Consider the following 19,594-nt stretch of genomic DNA (forward strand, 5'->3'; position numbering starts at 1 on the left):
TAAATAATGTATTTTTATTGTGGTAAAACATATAATATAAAGTTTGCCACTTTAACCATTTTTAGTATACAATTCAGTGGCATTAATTACATTTGCAATGTTGTGAAGCTATCACCACTATTTCCAAAATTATCTATCACCTGAAATAGAAACTCTGTACCTATTAAGCAATAACTTTTTATTCTCTCCAGCCTATAGTAATTTCTAATCTGCTTTGTCTCTATGAATTCACCTATTCTAGATGTTTCATATTAGTGGAATTATGCAATATTTTCCTTTTGTGTCTGGCTTATATCACTTAGCATGAAGTCTTCAAGATTCATCCATGTCATATCTGAATTTCATTCTTTTTTATAGCAGAGTAATATTCCACTGTATATCTGTACCACATTTTGTTTATGTATTCATCTGTTAATGACCACTTGGGTTGTTTCCAACTTTTGGCTATTGTGAATAATTCTGCAATAATACAAGTATATGTTTGAGCCCCTGTTTTTAATTATTTGCATGTGTATACCTAAGAATGGAATTCCTGGGTCACATGGGCTTACTAGGATTTTAACTGGGATTGTGCTGAATTTGAATATTGAGTCTTCTGATCCATGAACAGGTTATATCTGTTTGTCTTAGTCATCTTGGGCTGCCGTAACAAAATACCACAAACTGGGTGGCTTAAATAACAGAAGTTTATTTTCTCACAGTTCTGCAGGCTGGGAAATTCAAGATCAAGTGCTGCCAAGGAAAGTTTCATTCTGAAGCCTCTTCTCTTGGCTTGTACGTGGCCACCATATCACTTTGTACTCACATAACCTCTTATTCGTGCATGGAGAGAAAGAGCAAGCTCTCTGGTGTTTCTTCTTATAAGGGCACTAATCCCATCATAAGCGCCCTATCCTCGTCACCTTATCCCAACCTAATTACCCTAATTACCTCCCAAAGTGCTGATCTTTAATACCATCACATTGGATGTTAGGGATTCAGCACGTGAATTGGGGAAGCGGGAGCACACAATTCAGTCCATAGCAATTTTCTTATCTAGGACTTCTTTAAATTTTCTCAGTAATATTTTGTAGGTTTTAGTTTACTGCCTGTGCACACATTTTGTTAAGTTTATTCCTTAGTATTTCGTGCTTTTTGGTGCTATTATAAATGTATTTTGTTTCATTTCCAATTGCCAGTTGTTAGTATATAGAAATATAAATAATTTTTGTCTATTGATCATGTATCCTGCAACCTTGCTCAATTAATCTTTTAGTTCTAGTGGGGTTTTCTTTGTGTGTAGATTCTTAAGATTTTTCTACATGCCCAATCCTGTTGTCTGTGAATAAAGATACTTTTACTTTTTCCTTTCCTATTTGTATGCCTTGTACAGGGGTACTTCAAAAAGCTCATGGAAAGATTCATATTATCTTATAATTCTATTTTCCCATGAATTTTTAAAAGTACCTCATATTTCTCTTTTTTCTTTGTTTTATTGCACTGGCTGGGACCTCCAGTATAATGTTCAATAGAAATGATGAGAGTAGACATCCTTGCCTCATCCCCAGTCTCATGAGGAGAGCATAAGAGCTATAGGACATTTTAATTTCATTTTTATATTTATTTCTAAACAAGGCAATATGAACTGTTTATTGCCCACAGTTCTTTTCCTTACACAGATTCTGTAATTAGTGGTTACGGTAGCTTCAGGCCCTTTAACTCTGTTTCAAATAGAGAAATTCTTATTTATCTATTTCATGTATTGAGCTGGTGCACGTTTTTTTCTCATGTTCCATAGCTAAAAATAATTTAAAAATTACTGGTATAATGTCATGCTATTGACTTTTATTGATGTTCAAGGCAGCCACTGAACCTCACTGATGAAAGCACTGTGTATTATGAAACTTAGTTTTCCTTCAAGAAAGGCTATAAGATAAATTCCTACTGGAATTTACTAACAAGAAGACCACACTTAGTATTAGTATATAAGAGTATTGGAGGCCTTCCCTATAAAATAATGAGTATTTGTTGCTTTGCCTCTAACGGATTTGCCACCCCTTTTCCCCTGGGTGATGGAGCTGCCAAAGATTACTCAAAGCCTATCTCTTCTGAGCAGTGAGAAGCCTCGAAGTGGTCAATCTCCCAGAACCCTCAAGAGAGAGGCATTCCTTCCATTTGGGAAATTAACCACAAATTGGGGTTCTCTTTCCGCATTTATTCTCCAGACCAGGAAGTTACAGGAAGAGAACATTGGTGGGGTTAACAATATAGGCTGGTAACATTCAGTAAAACAAGCAAGGTGACATTCCATAATGCAATTTGCAAGAAGTTAAGTTGATCCACCAACAAAAGCTTGATTTTAGCAAACATTCTCTCTCCTCAAAGCAATTTCCCAGTATCTTTATGTATCAATCAGTAACCTGTCTGTCTTTGAACCAGCAACCTTGCTGTGTTACAATTCTTTATCTTACAACAGAGACTATAGACTGGGGAAAATTTCCTGTCTTTTGCAAGGACAACATTTTATATGTACTTTTAAGAAGTTAAGCTAAACCTGAACTGCAAGAAACTAGGCCCTGTGCAATATATTTGCTTTATAAATATTGGTATACTCCACAAGATTGTTCAATCAACTGTATTTCTATTTTTGCCTTAGTCTGGGGGACACTCAGAGCTAAATTGTTTTGCACAATCAGGACCATGATTTTTATATTTGTATCCTCTTTTCCAGTGCTTTGGTATGTTTCGATTTATTTTAACAATCTTAATCTATTTATGTCTTTTGTTGTAAGTCAACTCAAATCCTTTAAAAAAGGATTTAGAAGTATAATTTACATTCTCTTTGAATTAATAAAAATTCTATTTCATAAAAAGGTCTATCTTTTAAATATTTAATTGGTATAAATACCTACTTTTAAGAGGCTTAATGGAAAACTATAAATGGAAAGTCTCTAGGCTTTGGGAACACAGTCTTTTACTGGCCTTGTAAGATAAGCTTCTAAAGAGAAACAGTGGGAAAGACGATCTTGCTGAAGTGAAGCTAAAATGCTTCTGACTAAACCAAAACAAAACAGAAAACAGAGATCTGCTGTTTCCTTCAATAATCCAAGAGAAATGGTTGAATGCCCTGTTACCTATGATATGACTTTGTCTTCTGTAATTTTCTAAGTCAATGAAGATAATTCTAGTGACTTGAGCTCCTGTGAAAAGGTACTGGAAATAGGTTAAACATTGATTAACTATGATGTAGTCTAGTAGGGGTAAATTGTTTACGTACATTAACGTACATGGATATTTTATATACATATATGTATATTAATAATTTTTAACATTTTTCAAAGGCTATGAGTAACAAATATAAAGTCTGCATAGCTTCTCAGAATCTAGTATTATGATAATAAAAACATTAGTTATCATGAAGAAAAGAAAAGTAAAAATAATTTGGGCCTTAATAATTTTAAGCATCAGTTAACTTCTTTAGTTGTATTAAGAACATACTGTAACTACAAGAATTAATTCAACTGCAATAAAATATGATAGATTTAAAAAAACCTTTCTTTCCTTTGATTCCTAGAGCAGATTTTGATAATAATAAAAGTAACTTGAATTTTCTTTTATACATTTAACTCTCATACAAAAAGGTTTAGATATCTTTGACAGGGTGATTCGAACTCTAACAAAGAGCTGTTCAGTAATTCTGCTTCGAATACTAATAAACTCAAATTGTAGTTTTGCTCTTTGGACCTTTAAAATACATAGGAGAAAAATGTTTAGTTTGAGATCACAGCAAATTAATTAGTTTTCTCTTTTTTATTTTTAATATCCCAGCCAGTGGTGATACTTCTGATGCTAACCAGATCCTCTGGTCAAAGGCTGAGCTGATTTTAGTTTGTAAATGTTGATCCAAAAGTTGCCTGCAGAAAGTCATTCTGTGACTAACTGAAGGTGTTGACTTGGGACTCAATGGAAAAAGACATAATGTGGGCTTCATGTGGGTGGCAAGGAAATGGGAAAGGTATGTGAAATTGGCCCAAATATGAATGTGCGTCTTAACACTACCGTTTGTGTCAGTGACCTCAGTCAGTGACCTCCTCCACCTCCTCCTCCTCCTTCTTTTCATGTGCTGTGGAATAAGAATTTGGTGGAAACTGTGAACTGTGGGAGAAAAATTATTAGGAAAGCTCTAACTAGATAAAACGAGAAGACACATGCAGGTATATAATATGTCACATGAGCTAAGAGGTACATCAGCCTGAAAAATCTAAAATCATTTTCAGAGACCAAACAGGTTATAATTCTTACTCCTAAATTAAATGGTCACATTAATAACAGAATTACTCAATTCTAGGCTTATCTTTCCAAAGCAATAGTTCATAAAAAAGAAACTTGATTCCATAGACAGAAGGGAGCCATGATGGATTCTCGGGTAGTGTAATGACAGGATTTTTTTTTTCTTACTAATACAGTATTACTTGTCTTTCCTCTGTCAAACCCTGAGCCAACTACTTTACCCAGGATGCCTGGGGAAGTATAGTGAATGGAACATACAAGAAGACTTGAAAAAGTTTATGGAAAAAATGGAATTGAAAGATAAAAATTTAAAAAAAAATCTTTTTCTCAGCACAAGCTCCATCAACTTCAAGACACTTTTGTAAGCAGTGATACCAGCCATTTAGTCCATCCCTAAAGAATTGAGGGTCCTAGGAATATAACCATGTCAATGCAGTCTTTTTAAAAAAATTATTAACTGAAGAAAAATGGGTGCCCTTTAAAGGTTTTTTAAGATTAGAAAGAAAAAGAAGTCAGAAGGAGCCAAATCAGGACTGGAAGATTATGATGATTTCCCTAATGATTTCCCATTGAAACTCTTGCAAAACTGCTCTTGTTAGATAAGAGGAATGAGTAGGATCATTGCTGTGGTAGAGAACGACTCCCTGGTGAAGCTTTCCTGGGTGTTTTCCTGCTAAAGCTTTGGCTAACTTTCTCAAAACACTCTCATAATAAGCAGATGTTATGGTTCTTCGGCCCTCCAGAAAGTCAACAAGCAAAATGCCTTGAGCATCCCAAAGAACTGTTGCCGTGATCTTTACTCTTGACTGGTTCACTTTTGCTTTGACTGGACCACTTACACCTTCTGGTGCTTTGTCTTCTAAATCGTACTGGCAAAGCCAAATTTCATCTACTGTTACAGTTCTTTAAAGAACTGAATCAGGATCTTGATCCTAGCTGTTTAAAATTTCCATTGAAAGCTCTGCTCTTGTCTGCAGTTGATCTGGGTGTAGCCATCGAGCAGAAAGTTTGCTTAACTTTAATTTTCAGTCAGAATTGTGTAAGCCAAACCAGTTGAGGTGTCTCTGCTGTTGGCTGTTCTTTCTGCTGTTAATCATTCGTCCTTTTCAGTCATGGCATGAACAAAATTAATTTTTTCTTTGCAAATTGATGTGGACGGTCTTCTGCTGTGGGCTTCATCTTTAACATTGTCTCATCCCTTCTTAAAATGAGTTATCCATTTGTAAACTGCTGATTTTGGTTGGGCGTTGTCCCCATAAAGTTTTTGTAAAGCATCAATAACTTCACCGTTCTTCTGCCCAAGCTTTACCATAAATTTGATATTTGTTCTTGCTTCAATTTCAGCAGAACTCATGTTGCTCTGATAGAGACTCTTTTCAAACTGATATATTATCCTTAGTGCCTAAAACTAGATCTTTTTTAGATGAGTTATAACAAGTTTGTACAAGTTTATTTTGGTGCAAATAGTTTTGAAATCCATGCCTAGTTTTTCATAATATGCATTTTCCATGAACTGTTTGAAGACCCTTCACACATGGAAGATGAGACATGGGTAAAAGAACTGCGGGAGGTGGAGATGGCTCCATCACATGATGAAGAGGATGAAAAAGGCCACTATCAGACAGAAGAATGCCATGGCGTCTAAGAGGGCAAAGGCCAGAAAGGTATAGGAGAAGATTTGAAGCTTCAAAGAAGGGTTCCTGATATAACCAGTGATGATGCTTCCAAACACAGTCCCAATCCTAGCCCCAGAGCCAGTTACTCTGACTGTGGCAGCCCCAGCCTCAAAGAACTTGGCTGCTGTGTCAATGTCCCTTGAAATGGCTCTGGTTGGAAGCTGTGATTAGGGATAAGTGAGGTCAAGGGACGTGGGGCTGCCAGGCTGCTGAGGCTCTCATCTGTGTTTTGGTTATTTCAGCAGCACTGTAGATAGTGGTGGGCTGAGCAGCTGAGAGCTGCTACTGACCAGGGAGGGGTGGAGACAAACTTGGCACAGGTGTACATTTTCAAGAGATGAGGTGCTGTGGCAGGAGAGCTGCTCCAGTGCAGAAAAGACAGAGAGGGGCAATGATGGGTTCTTTTAAGATTAATCATGATTTAGTATGCATGATCAAATGGAAAAGAAATTGAGACATTAAACCTTTTAGGGTTTTTTTTTAGCAATTCAGGTATGAGAAGTGACAGTCTAGATCGTATGGCCCACTGGGAATGGAGGAAAGATAATGGTTCAAGAGAAATACTGAAGGCCTAATAGCACGGTCAAGGAGGTGGGATGGTGGGGGTGGGAGGTGGGGAGCATTTCAAGAGGGAATGTTTAGTAGTTTGCTGTTCTATTTGGTAATATAAATAGTTAAGAGTCACAACTTAAAACTGTGATTACTGAAACTATAAAGTCAGGAGAACCTTTTAAGAGGGAATCAAAGACAGAGGCAAAAATTAATTTGTGGTTAAAAGTTCCAAAGAAATGAAAGCTAAAGAAACACTAGACTCAGATCCTAAAACCATCAGTGGCTGTCATCCGAAGAACATCGAAAGAAAGTAGGCCACCTGCTGTGGGGATGGACTCACTTGAATGAAACAAAAACATCTTGTTACTATGAGGCTGAAAAGGAGATAAACTAGTATTGAAATTCATAATTGAAAAAATCTTTTCTATTAGCTGTCTGCCTATTTATTGTTGGTTTTTCCACTGGAATGTAAGCTCCATCAGAGTAGGTACCATGTCTGTTTTCCTCATGGTTATATGTTCAGTAGGTAGACAAGGAATTGATAAATATTTGTTGAGTGAATAACAGTTGCACACTCTGATCTTTAGTGGGAGATAAAGTCTATCCAACTCCAAGAACAAGGTGTGCCCAAATCAAGAACAAAATAGAATCTTGGATCAGCACTGTTTAATGGAGCATGAGGAAAATAATTTAATACACTAGCCACTGGCCACATATGGCTGTTGAGCCCTTGAAATGTGGCTAGTACAACCGAAGAATTGAATTTTTAATTTCATTTAATTTTAAATAATTAAAAATGAATTTAAATAACCATATGTGGCTTGTGGCTACAGTATTGGACCGCACAGGTATATAGAATGACTTCATCTGAAAACCTGCCTCCCCTGGGCAGATATAACCTGTGCCAGAGCAGTGGCTTTGTCAGGGGCCAGAATCAGAATGGGGCTCGGAAAATAAATAAAGGATTCAGTGCTGGGGTTGTTTTATTAATCATTAGACCAAGAGGCAGGAGATCCAGCAATGTTCACATGAGGGCCAGGTCACTTCACCAAGGATACCAGAGAGGTGTTTGGATCCAAAGCCCTAGTTAGCAACGAAGTTCAGTTTACTCACGCATCTTTGTAAATTTGTCTTTTAGGGAACTAGAGATGCTTGGTAGAGGCCTCTGTAGATAACTAGAAAGAATTCAGGATTTAGGGATTATGGTCACCTTTCTTTGTGCTGCAATTAACAATAATTGCATTCTATCATTAAAAGATATTAGGCACGTATAAACTCTCAACAGTCAGATACCCAGAAATTCATAGTTTGGAAAAGCAACATACCTATTTCAAGTATAGCAGACACTCAAAAATACTTATATATATTTCAATATTCATTAAATTAAATAAATACTTATACTTATCATGTGTATCTAATTTATATTAGATTTGGGAATGCACTACTGTGGTTTTTATTTTAGCAGATTTACTTGAATAGTTATAGCTTGCCTATGCAAATATTAGAATTATTCTGATTTCCTTGAGTTCCCTGCAACTGGGCCATGGGAGGAGGAGGGAATTGTTAAGAAGAGTGTTAAATTGGCCTTGTATTCAGAATTCGCCCAGTGATAATACATATCAATATCATGTATTGAACTGTGTATAGTAGCAGATGTTTGGCATGTTTCAGGCTACTTTTGGGAATAGTCTCTATTGAAGAAAGGAAAATATGCTTCAGACCCATTCACGTAATTTGTGAAAGTGAATAGAGATTTTTCACAAAAGCAGAATACTGGACAGACTATTATATTTAGCAAGATAAAACATGCTGTGTGCAAATTCCCAAAGTCGGCCAGTATAGCAGAGGACAAAGAGATATTAATACATTCCTAGGGAAGGAGATTAGTTCTCTAAAGAGCAAACAAAGCAAGAAAATAGAGGAGTCTCTTAGGATTTCCTTAAGACCTGGTTCACTTCCCTGAGGCTAACCATTTGTTTTCATTGTCTTTATAAGAGAAAATCTTTTGTAAGAATCTAATTTGCACTGTGAGAATATGTTTGAATATTGGAATCCTGAGATTCAGAAAGACTTCCAAAGATCATCTAGTACTACCGCTTATCATTTTCTTGAATCAGTTCTGCAAAAGGCTTGCTAAGGATCATACGATCAGGGCTTCAGTGTCTTCTGGAGAGAGTGGCCAGCAGCTCCCAAGCAGAGCCATTCTGTCCCTGGAGAACTTGAGCAGTGAAGCTAGATATTATTTAAGAAAGGAAGGGCATTTGACTACTTTTGTTTCTTCCTGAAATTCCTGTGTCATCCTCTCTTTAGCATTTTCCTTCTCAGGCAAGCAGTACCCTGTGATTTCCTAACAGACACATACAACTAAGAGACAGATATTGGAAACAGATTGAACATTCAGATAATGATTAGGAATGGTGATGGCATTTTATGGGAGTACAAAACATAATTACAAATTGCTTTGACATATCAGTTGAAATCCACTACTTTCTAATCAGCAGAGGACTTGAAATAATTTATGTCTTTGTTAAAACAAATCAGGACCTCTGAACCACTGCTAATGTTTATTTCTTAAGGTGTTTCTTATACTTTCCAAAGAACTGAAAATGTTTAAAATCTTTAGTCACACCAATGTCATGCAACTTCAGATTTATGCACAGTTTGGTCAAAATAGAAGAGGTGTGCAAAGAATTCCTCGGTAGAGATAAATGTTACCCTTGTGGAAAGGTGTATGCTAATGTATGCTAATGTGTCAGTTGCATGTCACAATGACGGACAGAATCTAAGCATTTCAAGACCGGTCTTTATCTTCTTATGTGGAGAATGGGGGTTGAATTAATCGCACAACTAAACCTCTTAAGACAGATTCAGTAAAGTAATAAAAACCAAAACGAATCAACAAGAAAAAAACCCCTGTCATCTTGATTTATAGTAAAACAGGAACTAGTTTCCTGTAAAGACACAGCTACTTCCTCCTCACTGAAGTTGACAGATATTCTCTATGATAAGTGTGACTGTTGTCATTATTCAAGTAACCAAGTTTTATATTAAATTGTATTCTACATGTGCAGTCATTTAAATTATGTAGACATTTTTATAAAATCAGCACTATGTTTTCTTTTTGGAAACATAAAGCTATTTTTTGGTTTTAAGTTTCATAATATCTTGTATTTCCTATTCTGTAATTACAAACATGAGAATTTAAAAACATCATAGTTTTAAAAAGAGTATTATGATAAATCTTTACTATATAATTATCGGAAGGAATTTAATACGGGCCAGGACCAAAAGAGTTTTTCAAGGTACAAAATATACTTTTGGAAGTACAGGTTTTATTTGTGTCTGTTTACAATAAAGTGAGAAAATGAGAAAACATCCATACTCATGTATTTTTCAACTTTAATTATTGTTGCTATGATTTGTCACCATTTGGATATTGCAGAAAGGTCCCTGGCACTTTCCAACATCTTATGTTTTTTTGTTTGTTTGAGTTGAATCCTAATTAGAAAATTAGTAGTTAGTGATCTCACCCATTAAAGAATGGACTGTGTAGTCACAAGATAGAAAAGAATTAAAATGAAATTTTCATAGTTGGAAATTTGCAAATATCGCTATGATATTATTTCGACATTTCATTAGAGATTTACATTCTTAGAATTTTTGGAAGCTAACTTGAATATTATTTTATTGTTACAATTAACTCATGAGCATGGATACCACCAGCAATAATATATTGAAATTATTAGAAATTCTGAGCTCCCAAATAAAAATGTCAAAAGATACTGCCCTGTTCTGTGTTGTGTAACAGAATGAATGCATTTCCTATGGGTGAGAGCTTTAGCATGAAGTTGAGAGGGGCCCATGCCTCCCCTGCCTTCATCCAAGATTCTCAGAGTGGAGGGAAATTGCAGTTGACATAAACTTGATAGAAAAATCAGATTATACAAAATTGGCTTTCTTTGTTTCGCAGCACTTTTCAAACTACAATTTAAAAATCAAGATGGAAAATAAAAACCTAATAGGCCCAAGGCCCCGTAATTTGTGTGACCTTCACCATTTTCCCCTCTCCCAGGAATGTAATTCATGTTTTGCCTCCCTTAAAGATTTCCCCCAATAATCCTCAAATCTCAAGATTGGAATTCATGTTTATGAGGAAGAAATTATCTTGGCCCAATCCCTTGACACCTTCCTGCTGACTACACTGTATTCTCCTCTGGTCTGATTGGCTTTACAAATGGATTGATTTGTTCTCATGTAGCTGTTCAGTGGGAGAAGTCCTCTTCCAAGTTTAGAGGGTGGGTGGTGTTACACCAAGAGGAAATATTTTTGTTTCATTAACAGCTTATTAATTATATGGTAGATTATGATACTGGGCTACTCAGTAGTTCTAAGTATAGAACTTCCACGCTATGAACTTGGCTTCAAGGCACCTAAACTTCTAATCCCCCTTGCAGCTTTCACATTGACTAGATTAGTGGGTTTTAACCAGAATTGCACATCACAATAACCCAGGAAGCAAGCCCCAATTCACGTCTCTACCTGATACCAGGGCAGGGGTTCTGAGGAGGCTTGATGGTTGGCCTCAACCCGCCCCTTCCTCTAGCAGGTTCTTGACTCCACCACAGGAAAGAATTCAAGAGAAGTCACAGTAGAAAGTGAAAACAGTTTTAATGAAGAGAATAAGAAATACCACCTTAACAGGGAAAGTGCAGCCTAGCTTTAGAGACTGAGCAGTGCCAACATCAAGTTTAATACAGAAGTAAGAAATACACACTTAAAGTTTAGTACAAAATGCAGGCTGGCTCAAGAGACTGAGCAGCTGCCCTCTAAAAGTAAGTTTAGCATAAAAGTAAAGCATACACACCTCACAGGTGAAGCGAGGGCTGGCCCCAGGGTAGGTAAGCAACAACCCAGCCTTCTGCCTGAGTTCCACTTTTATAGTTTTGGCTATCCATACATATTCATGCTATCTAATGAATATTCAAAGGGAGTGGATCCCAGTTATATAACAGGTTTGCGCATGCTCAGTTGGTCTCTTTTTAGAGCATCCTCATTGGTCAAACTCCACCACATGCACCAAATATATTCAAAGATATTCTGTGCTCTCTAGTGCCTCCAGTGGATGGTCATTCAAAGGATAAATTCTGCTTGGCTACTGGGTTAATGTCTGGATAAACTTCTCTCTACTGAGAAGAGGACTGGATCCCCCTCCCACAACCAGGCACCCCATGCCACCCTGGGGCCCACCTGGGGACCTGGGGTATGGAGAAGGGGACCAGACCCCCCTCCCACAACCAGGCTCACTATACCAGTGCTTTGGGGACTGCCTGGGGACCCAGGGCATGGAGAAGGGGACTGGACCCCCCTTCCACAACCAGGCACCCCACCCCAGTGCCTCAGGGCCTGCCTGGGGACCTGGGGTATGGATCTGGGGACCAGACCTCCACTCCCACAACCAGGCACACCACACCAGAGCCTCGGGACCCACTTGGGAACCTGGGGTATGGAGCCGGGGATTGGGCACTATCCACAACCAGGCACACCTCCATCACCAAGGAGCATGCCAAAAACATCTCCTCCATGTGGGTGGCCCACCACAGCCACTACGATAATCATGGCTGCCTTCAAGGTGGCTAAACACTATAACCACCATGCAGATGGTCTGCCAGCCACTGGAGTGCGTTAACACAAGGAGAGTCACCAGCAGAGACAAAGAAAGGAGGAGGATGTCTCTCTCCACAGAGCCCATTTCAGAGTGATGGAAGAGGCATCTGCTCTATGATAGTACTGGGGGACCTGATCACACCTCTCAGTATTGAACAGATCATTTGGGCAGCAAATCAACAGAGTAACCATTATTCTTTCAGAGGGTAAGAAATCTAGGGTGATTAGAGGGGAGTGGGAGAAGGGAAATGGGGATGGGGAGGGATTGGACAAGGGGCATAAATAATAATTACAATTTGTAACAATATATATACTAGTAATATTGATTTGATCAACATATGTCAATGTTGAACCCCCCAAAATTGTATAATCAATTTTGATTCAATAAAAGTTAAAAAAAAAACAAAAAGCTTCTCTCTACTGAGCATGCTCAGCCACTGGAATTGCTTAAGTCTCGCCCCCTGTGTTCTCAATCTTCCTGTGTTAGTACTGAAAATAAGTGCAATAAGCAGCAATGACTCTCCTCTAGGGGAGGGCTTAGAGGTAGGGACTGAGACCTTGGGGAGTGATTTGAAACTCAGAGGTGCGTCTTGAAACCCAAACCCATGGAAACTGAGCACCTCTCATCTCATACCTACTGTATTTGATGAATTCCAGGATGCACATTCTTTGTATCCTTGGACCTACTCTCCCCATTTTATCTCCCCTCCCCCACCTTTTAACCCCTGTTAACCACTGTTTTGTTTTCTATCTCTGTACATTTGATCTTTTTTTAGATCCCACATATAAGTTAGATCATGCAATATTTTTCTTTCCGTGTCTGGCTTATTTCACATAGCATAATCATGGTTTCATTGCAGCATTTTCTTTCTTAGTGGTACATAAAATAATGGTGCATCTTACAGTCAATGGCATCTTAGAATCAGTGAAATACCAATCACAACAGGATCTCTGAGGGGGAGAATAGCTCATTGTGCGAATTTTACAAAAGGTTTCCAGGTGAGTCTGATGTACACCATTGGTTATATGTTGAAGTAGGTCTTGGCATATTTGCCTAATTAATAGTAATAACAAACTGATCACTGACATTGATTGATTTTTCCCTTGCAAGGAACTGGGCTAAGTACTTTCTATACTTTTATCTCATTTAATTCTCACAACAAACCAATTAGATAGGGATTATTATCCCCACTATGTGGATTAAGAAACTGAGGCCTAGAGAGATGAAGTCACCTGCCCAAGGACATGTACATAGTAGTGGAAGAGGTAGGATATGATCCCAGGTGGTTTTGATTCCAAAGCTCTAACCACCGTGGTATGTACCAAGGATTCTTGAAGTGTGGGTCTGCAGACTAGCAGCATCAGCATCCCCTCGTGACATATTAGAAATGCAAATTTTAGGGTCCTAACCCAGACCTGAGGAATAAGAAACTGAGAATGGGGCCCAGTAATGTGTTTTAACAAGCTTTCCAGGTGATTCTGATGCATCCTAAAGTTTGAGGATCACTTTTGTATAGCATACAAGTCTCCTACAATAGGAATAGGAGGAATGGCTAATAAAGATAGGACCTAATAAAGTTTATTGGATAGCTGCTGGCTCATATTGTAATCTTAAGATAATGCCATATTTGCAAGGTTGACTAAACTTTTAGTTGCTTAATAACAAATAAAATTTCATTTGTTCAAATGTGCTTTAATTATAGTTCCCAGTAGGCAGAACTATGGTAACAAAATATACTAGGCTCTAATGTTTTTTGCATAATGAGTGTAGTCAAAGCATTTAGCACAAATGGATTACAATTCCCCATACCAGACAGGAAAGCTTTACAAGGACCACATGCCTTTCTTTGGTCTGACATCCTCTTGTCCTCAATCTTAGTCTAATCCTATTATTTCCTTTCTTTGAAAGTACAAAATACTGTATATGTGTTCCTAAGAGGAAAGGACAAACTGACAAGATTCCTCCCTGTATTATCCTGGTTTGATAGATTGGTTAAATCTAGCATTATGTAATGCAGATAGAAATAAACAATTTCTGAACAAAAGCTGATTAAAGAATTTACTTGGGAAAACAAAGAATCTGCTTGCTTAGTGAAAAAAAAATTGATTGACATTAAGGAATTAAGTATCCCAAAAGGATAAATAAATTTGATACCAAGAAGAAAAGACAGTTTAAAAAATAGTATACCAAAGTGACAAAGTACAGAGATGCCTGGTGAATATGATTATGTCAACCCAACATAAGTACAACCATTTGAAAAGCACAATATTCAAATAGTAATTTTTTTGCTCTGCATGATAATAAGCAATTTGACTTTTTTCCCACTAAATTGACTGCTTCTTGAATGCATTATTGGACCCACATTTCTCAGATGACCAAACTAAGCATATGTCTTATTGTTGTTTTTTTCTAATAGACATGTATGGGGATGAAGATCGTGATAATTGGAAAAGAGGAAAGCATAGCATTTGGAACTCAGGAGTGGAGATTTTAGAACCATGAGCGCTCCTCAGCCTAGAGACCTAGTGTTTGGCTGCAGTGACCTGCAGATCCTGTGTCCATCTCCATGATCTTGCACACCCTTATTATCACAGATTGGTGTCTGACAAATAGGGCAAAGGGGATCAGGGCCTTGTTTCAGATTCTGAAATACTCCCTTTTTGATACCTGTTTCTAACTTTGATGCATGGCTTGAACTTCAAAACGTTACCTGATTTATACCCACAAGCAGTTTCCTCCTGGGTCTCCTTCCTTGAATAAATCTCTAGACCTGTGCTCTATACATTCTGTTTCTATTGCTGCCTAGGCCCCTACCTAGCTAGGGTCTCAAAACTGGGAGCCCAAACCACCTTCTCAAGCCTTGAATCTTGCCTACGAACTCCAGTTTGACTGGCCTGTTGGATAATGTACATTAGCCTTCCTCACAGACGTATTTGGGGAGGGGTGGGGGCATTGTGGTATACTGGTTAAGTACATTCACCAAGGCTGGCCTATAATTGAGGCCCCCATTGACAGTTCTGCAACTGAGAGATCAGAAATAACTTTCTGGGCCTCATTTTCCTCATCTACTTTACATATATGTGTATGTGTGTGTGTGTGTGTGTGTGTGTGTGTGTGTATGAGTGAAATGCTGATGAAAATCAAATAGGATAATATATTTAAGGTACTTAGCAAAGCTTGACACATAGATTAAGTGTTCAGCACATGTTTGCCTATTCTTTTTTTTTTTTTTTCTTTTTAGCACTGTTACCACTCAGTGCCTGTCTATATAAACTGGTACCTGGACATGATTTCTATCCAGTTGGGTAGTCTTTTTTTTTTTTTCAATTTATCTTTTAATGGAAATTAAATTAAATTAAAGATTGAATGTATTCATGATGTAGTATATGATGTCTTGATATATGCATACATAGTGGGATGGCTAAATCAAGCTCATTAACATAAGCATTACCTCATATACTTATCATTTCCCTTGTTGACTAGTCTTGGTCACCTCCATCCCACAGCCTTCCACATCCTGCTGGTGACAAGGCCAACAGAAATTTGGCATGAATCAAATAATTTATTTGAGAAGTTTATTTTTGTCCACTACAGCTTATCAGCACTGAGCCATGAAATCAAATGGTTTCTATAGTCTGTACAATAAGAAAAACTTTTTAGGAGTTTTTCTCCTAAAATTCTGTGAGAACTTTTGTGGGAGAAGCTGCAACACAGTACAAATGTTTAATTCCATGGCTTCCCGGGTTAAGTAAATAGTAGAACTCAGGAAATACTAAAGTGTAACCATTTAATTGCTTAGGCTCGCCTGCTCATTAATTAGGGCAACTCTGTAGATACAGTCATCGGTTTTGGTCTCAAAGCTTGGATTTTGCTTGGCTTTACAGCAGCAGTCAGCCAATCTCACAATTTGTCATTATTACAACAAGGATGTAGAGGAAGAGCCAAAAGTGGTAAATGGGTTTGGAAGTCATTGCACTTAAAACTTGATGGAGTTGGAGGATTAGATTATGACTGACACAGGAATGTTTTATTGACCATGATTTAATGGATTCACAATTTTCTTTTCATTTCTAGAGCATTTACATACTTCTGAGCTGTCTAATAGATAAATCTTAGACAATGGCATTATAACATGATGATAATTCAGTGGTAAGCTCATATATTACATCTAATGGGTTCAAAGTGGTAGTTTCTCCAAGACCAATATATGTCTATAAGACATTTTTATAAGCTTAAGTTATAAAACACATTTACATCTGCATATGTATCTTGTACATTTATAGGTGCACATTTAACTCTGCATGAATATTTATATAGTCACACAAATGAATTTGGATTTATTATGAATGCTGAATTTGGATTTATAAAGTCTTAGAGGCTTAAGGCAGTTTCCTCAAGACCTAATTTTGCTTGATTATGACTTTTTAAACTTAACCAGTCATATATTAATAGGACTGAGAGAACTATTCTTTTTGAAGCTTCTTAGGACCATATATGAATTTTGGACCTATTTAAGATGACCAATTGGATTAAAGAAATAGCATGTGGAATATCGTAAGTTTCTGAATGTGAAGGCTCCTTTCTGCTTTATATGATTGGACATTTTAAAATGCTTTTAAAGAAGCATTTACATTTGGGGGCAAAGAGAAGAGATGACTTTCTAATGAAAGGCAAAACTCAAGAAGGCCCTGTAATGCATCTGAGAGTGCTGTATTATTTTTTTTCCCTAAAGAGGGTAGATTTAAGAGGTTTGCAGGTAATCTTAGCTTGTGAGGTTCTTATTCTAGCACAGCTTACTGTTCTCCATTGAACTTTAGAGAACTGTCTGGATTATTTTCTCTTTGAAACACACACACACACACACACACACACATTATCTTTGATGGTGTGAGCTGTAGGAGGAAGCCTTAATAATTCAACGTTATCTCTGAATTGATATGAACAAAGTAAAACATAGAAGAAGAATCTCATCCTCTATTGCTGTTGACTGGATTCTGAATTGGTTTAAGTCAAGTTTATAAGTTTACCCAAATCTTCCCTGGCCTAATCATATATTTGATTTAATCCAATAATTTTTATACAGGGGGAGAAAGACGTGTGTGTATGTATATATGTATATATATGTGTGAATGTATGCATATGTATATGCATTATGAATAAACGAGGCAATGCCAGCAACTACCAGAAACCCATCTGTCACTACAGCTCCAATATAAGCTATGCTATGGTCCAGGTATTCTGTCTCTCAGGATGGTGCAGTGTGAGGGAGTCTCATGGAACAGGGCTCCACTCTGTGAATCGCTATTTTTTTTTTTTTTTTGCCCTGAGGAGATCAGAGGAGGTAGAGTTGGGCCTAAAGGTGACATTAAAACATTGCAATAGAAACCAGCAGCCCCATTCTGTGAACAACGGGTGCTTCACTTCCCTCTCCTACCCCATGACTCTTGTCCATCAGAGCAGACCGAAATCACACTGGTCCATCTCTTCCAAAGGCAATGCTGTTTTTCATTGACTTGTTTTTCCTGAAGATCTAGAAAGAGCCTTGGGTAGCAAATTGTTCTTTCTATTGGCCCAATTGCTTTGTTTTATTAAGAAGACAAGTTTACTAAATCAAGTGTTCTGGCTTGGTCATGCTGACTCGTACAACAGTATCTCCAACTATTTTGCTATTAGAACAAAACATGGGCCGAGCCCGTGGCACACTTGGTAGAGTGTGGCGCTGGGAGCGCTGCGACGCTCCCGCCGCGGGTTCGGATCCTATATAGGACTGGCCGAGTGCCGGTCACGAAAAGGACAAAAAAAAAAAGAACAAAACATGCTCACTCCCTAAACCCTAACTATAGAAATTATGGTGCATATGTTTCTCTGTTTCATAGGGAGGTAATCATAATATTATTCTGTAGGGAAATTTCCAGTGCACAGGCTGATACCTGCTATTGTTTTCCTTTCCTGTTAAGGTGAAATAATCACAAACAATGGTAAGAAATTTTTGTACAACCTTACTTAGTGCATAAATACTTTCTTTCATTCTTGCGAAAATATATTTTGGTGCCTACTTTGGTTTTATAAAGTGCTATTTTCTCTGTTTTCATCGAACTTGAATGATGTTTTTGAATACGTACGTTGTGCTGGCGACTGGAGATGGGAAGACAAAAAGACATGAACTTGCCTTCAATTAGCTCAGTCTCACAAGAGAAAATCACTCAGTTTTCTGCTTATTGTTTATATGCACAAGTGTAATGAGAAGCTTGTCCACAGTGTACCAAGTGACACAGAGGGTGGGTCAGTGTGTGTGTGGAGGGGTGCTAACAGAAGATTTTGTGGAGGAGGAGCATTTCTGAACTCACTTTTAGAAAATAAGGGGATAGGAATATGTCAGTGAGGAAAAAAACCCTTACTGTACAGCTATAGTAAAAAAAAATTTTATATTCATTACATATTAAAATGATAATATTTCAGATATTTTGGGCCAATCAAAATTAATTTGATTATATCAAAATTTTAATTATAATTTAAAATTTAATTCAACTGGTTTCTTTTTACTTTTTTTAATGTGGCTACTAGGAAATTTAAAATTACATATGTAATTTGCATCATATTTCTATTGAGGAGCACTGATTAGATAAGTTTTTAAATGGAAGGGACAGAGATGTTTAACAAAATAAATGCTTAATAAATGCTTTTTGACAAATTGATATTATTCATGTTTTGTATAATACCTGACACAAACAATTCCTCTTTCTAGCTAGCTACATTTAAAATAATTCAAATTCAGTTAGTATATATTGATTGCAAGAGTTGTGGCAATTACTATGTTAAGAAGAGAAATAATGCTGGTGATGCAAACAGAAATAAACCAATGATTTAATGATATCAGATGAATGTAAAAATTAAATAGAAAATGCTTCTGAAAATGAATAGTCAGTTGAAACCGACCAAAATAAGGGGGACTGAGAATATAAAGAGTGTTATTTTGTCATTACAAGTGCATTACAGGGCAAGTAAAAATGTTCTTCCTAAATTAGAGTCTACCCTGTCTTAAAAAAAAAAATAAACAAGCAAAACTCAGTGAATTATTTGGTTTGCTGGCCAAAGAGAAGAATGAATCAATTCATATAAGCATATGTAAACATATATGTATGTTTACAAAGGTTGGAAAGTGATATATAGGAAGAGAAGTTAAGGTCAAAGACGTCTACAGTTTTCACGAGTGGAGAGATGACTATAGAATTGATGACTTTAGAGAACATAACCATCTTGAATACTAAGCACAAAACTTAGTTTTGGGGGAGACTACATAGGAACTATTTGGATTGTGGGGCAAACCACTGGGCAGAACAAATATGTGGGTGGTAGTAGTAAAACATTTACTGCCGGCTTAGCTGATCGGGTTATCATGGTGGGCAACATTTGCTCTAACCACAGGTATTCA

General features: G+C 37.2%; 1 protein-coding gene and 1 pseudogene across 1 annotated transcript in view; one reads left to right on the forward strand and one right to left on the reverse strand.

Annotated features, from left to right (window-relative positions):
• GRM8 (glutamate metabotropic receptor 8) overlaps positions 1-19,594 on the forward strand; it is a 774,682-nt gene that overhangs the window by 274,630 nt on the left and 480,458 nt on the right. The gene's annotated exons all lie outside the window — the stretch shown is intronic.
• LOC134381227 (ATP synthase F(0) complex subunit C2, mitochondrial-like) lies at positions 5,855-6,273 on the reverse strand (annotated as a pseudogene).

The sequence above is a fragment of the Cynocephalus volans genome, chromosome 6 (assembly GCF_027409185.1).
Source record: "Cynocephalus volans isolate mCynVol1 chromosome 6, mCynVol1.pri, whole genome shotgun sequence".
NCBI lineage: Eukaryota > Metazoa > Chordata > Mammalia > Dermoptera > Cynocephalidae > Cynocephalus > Cynocephalus volans.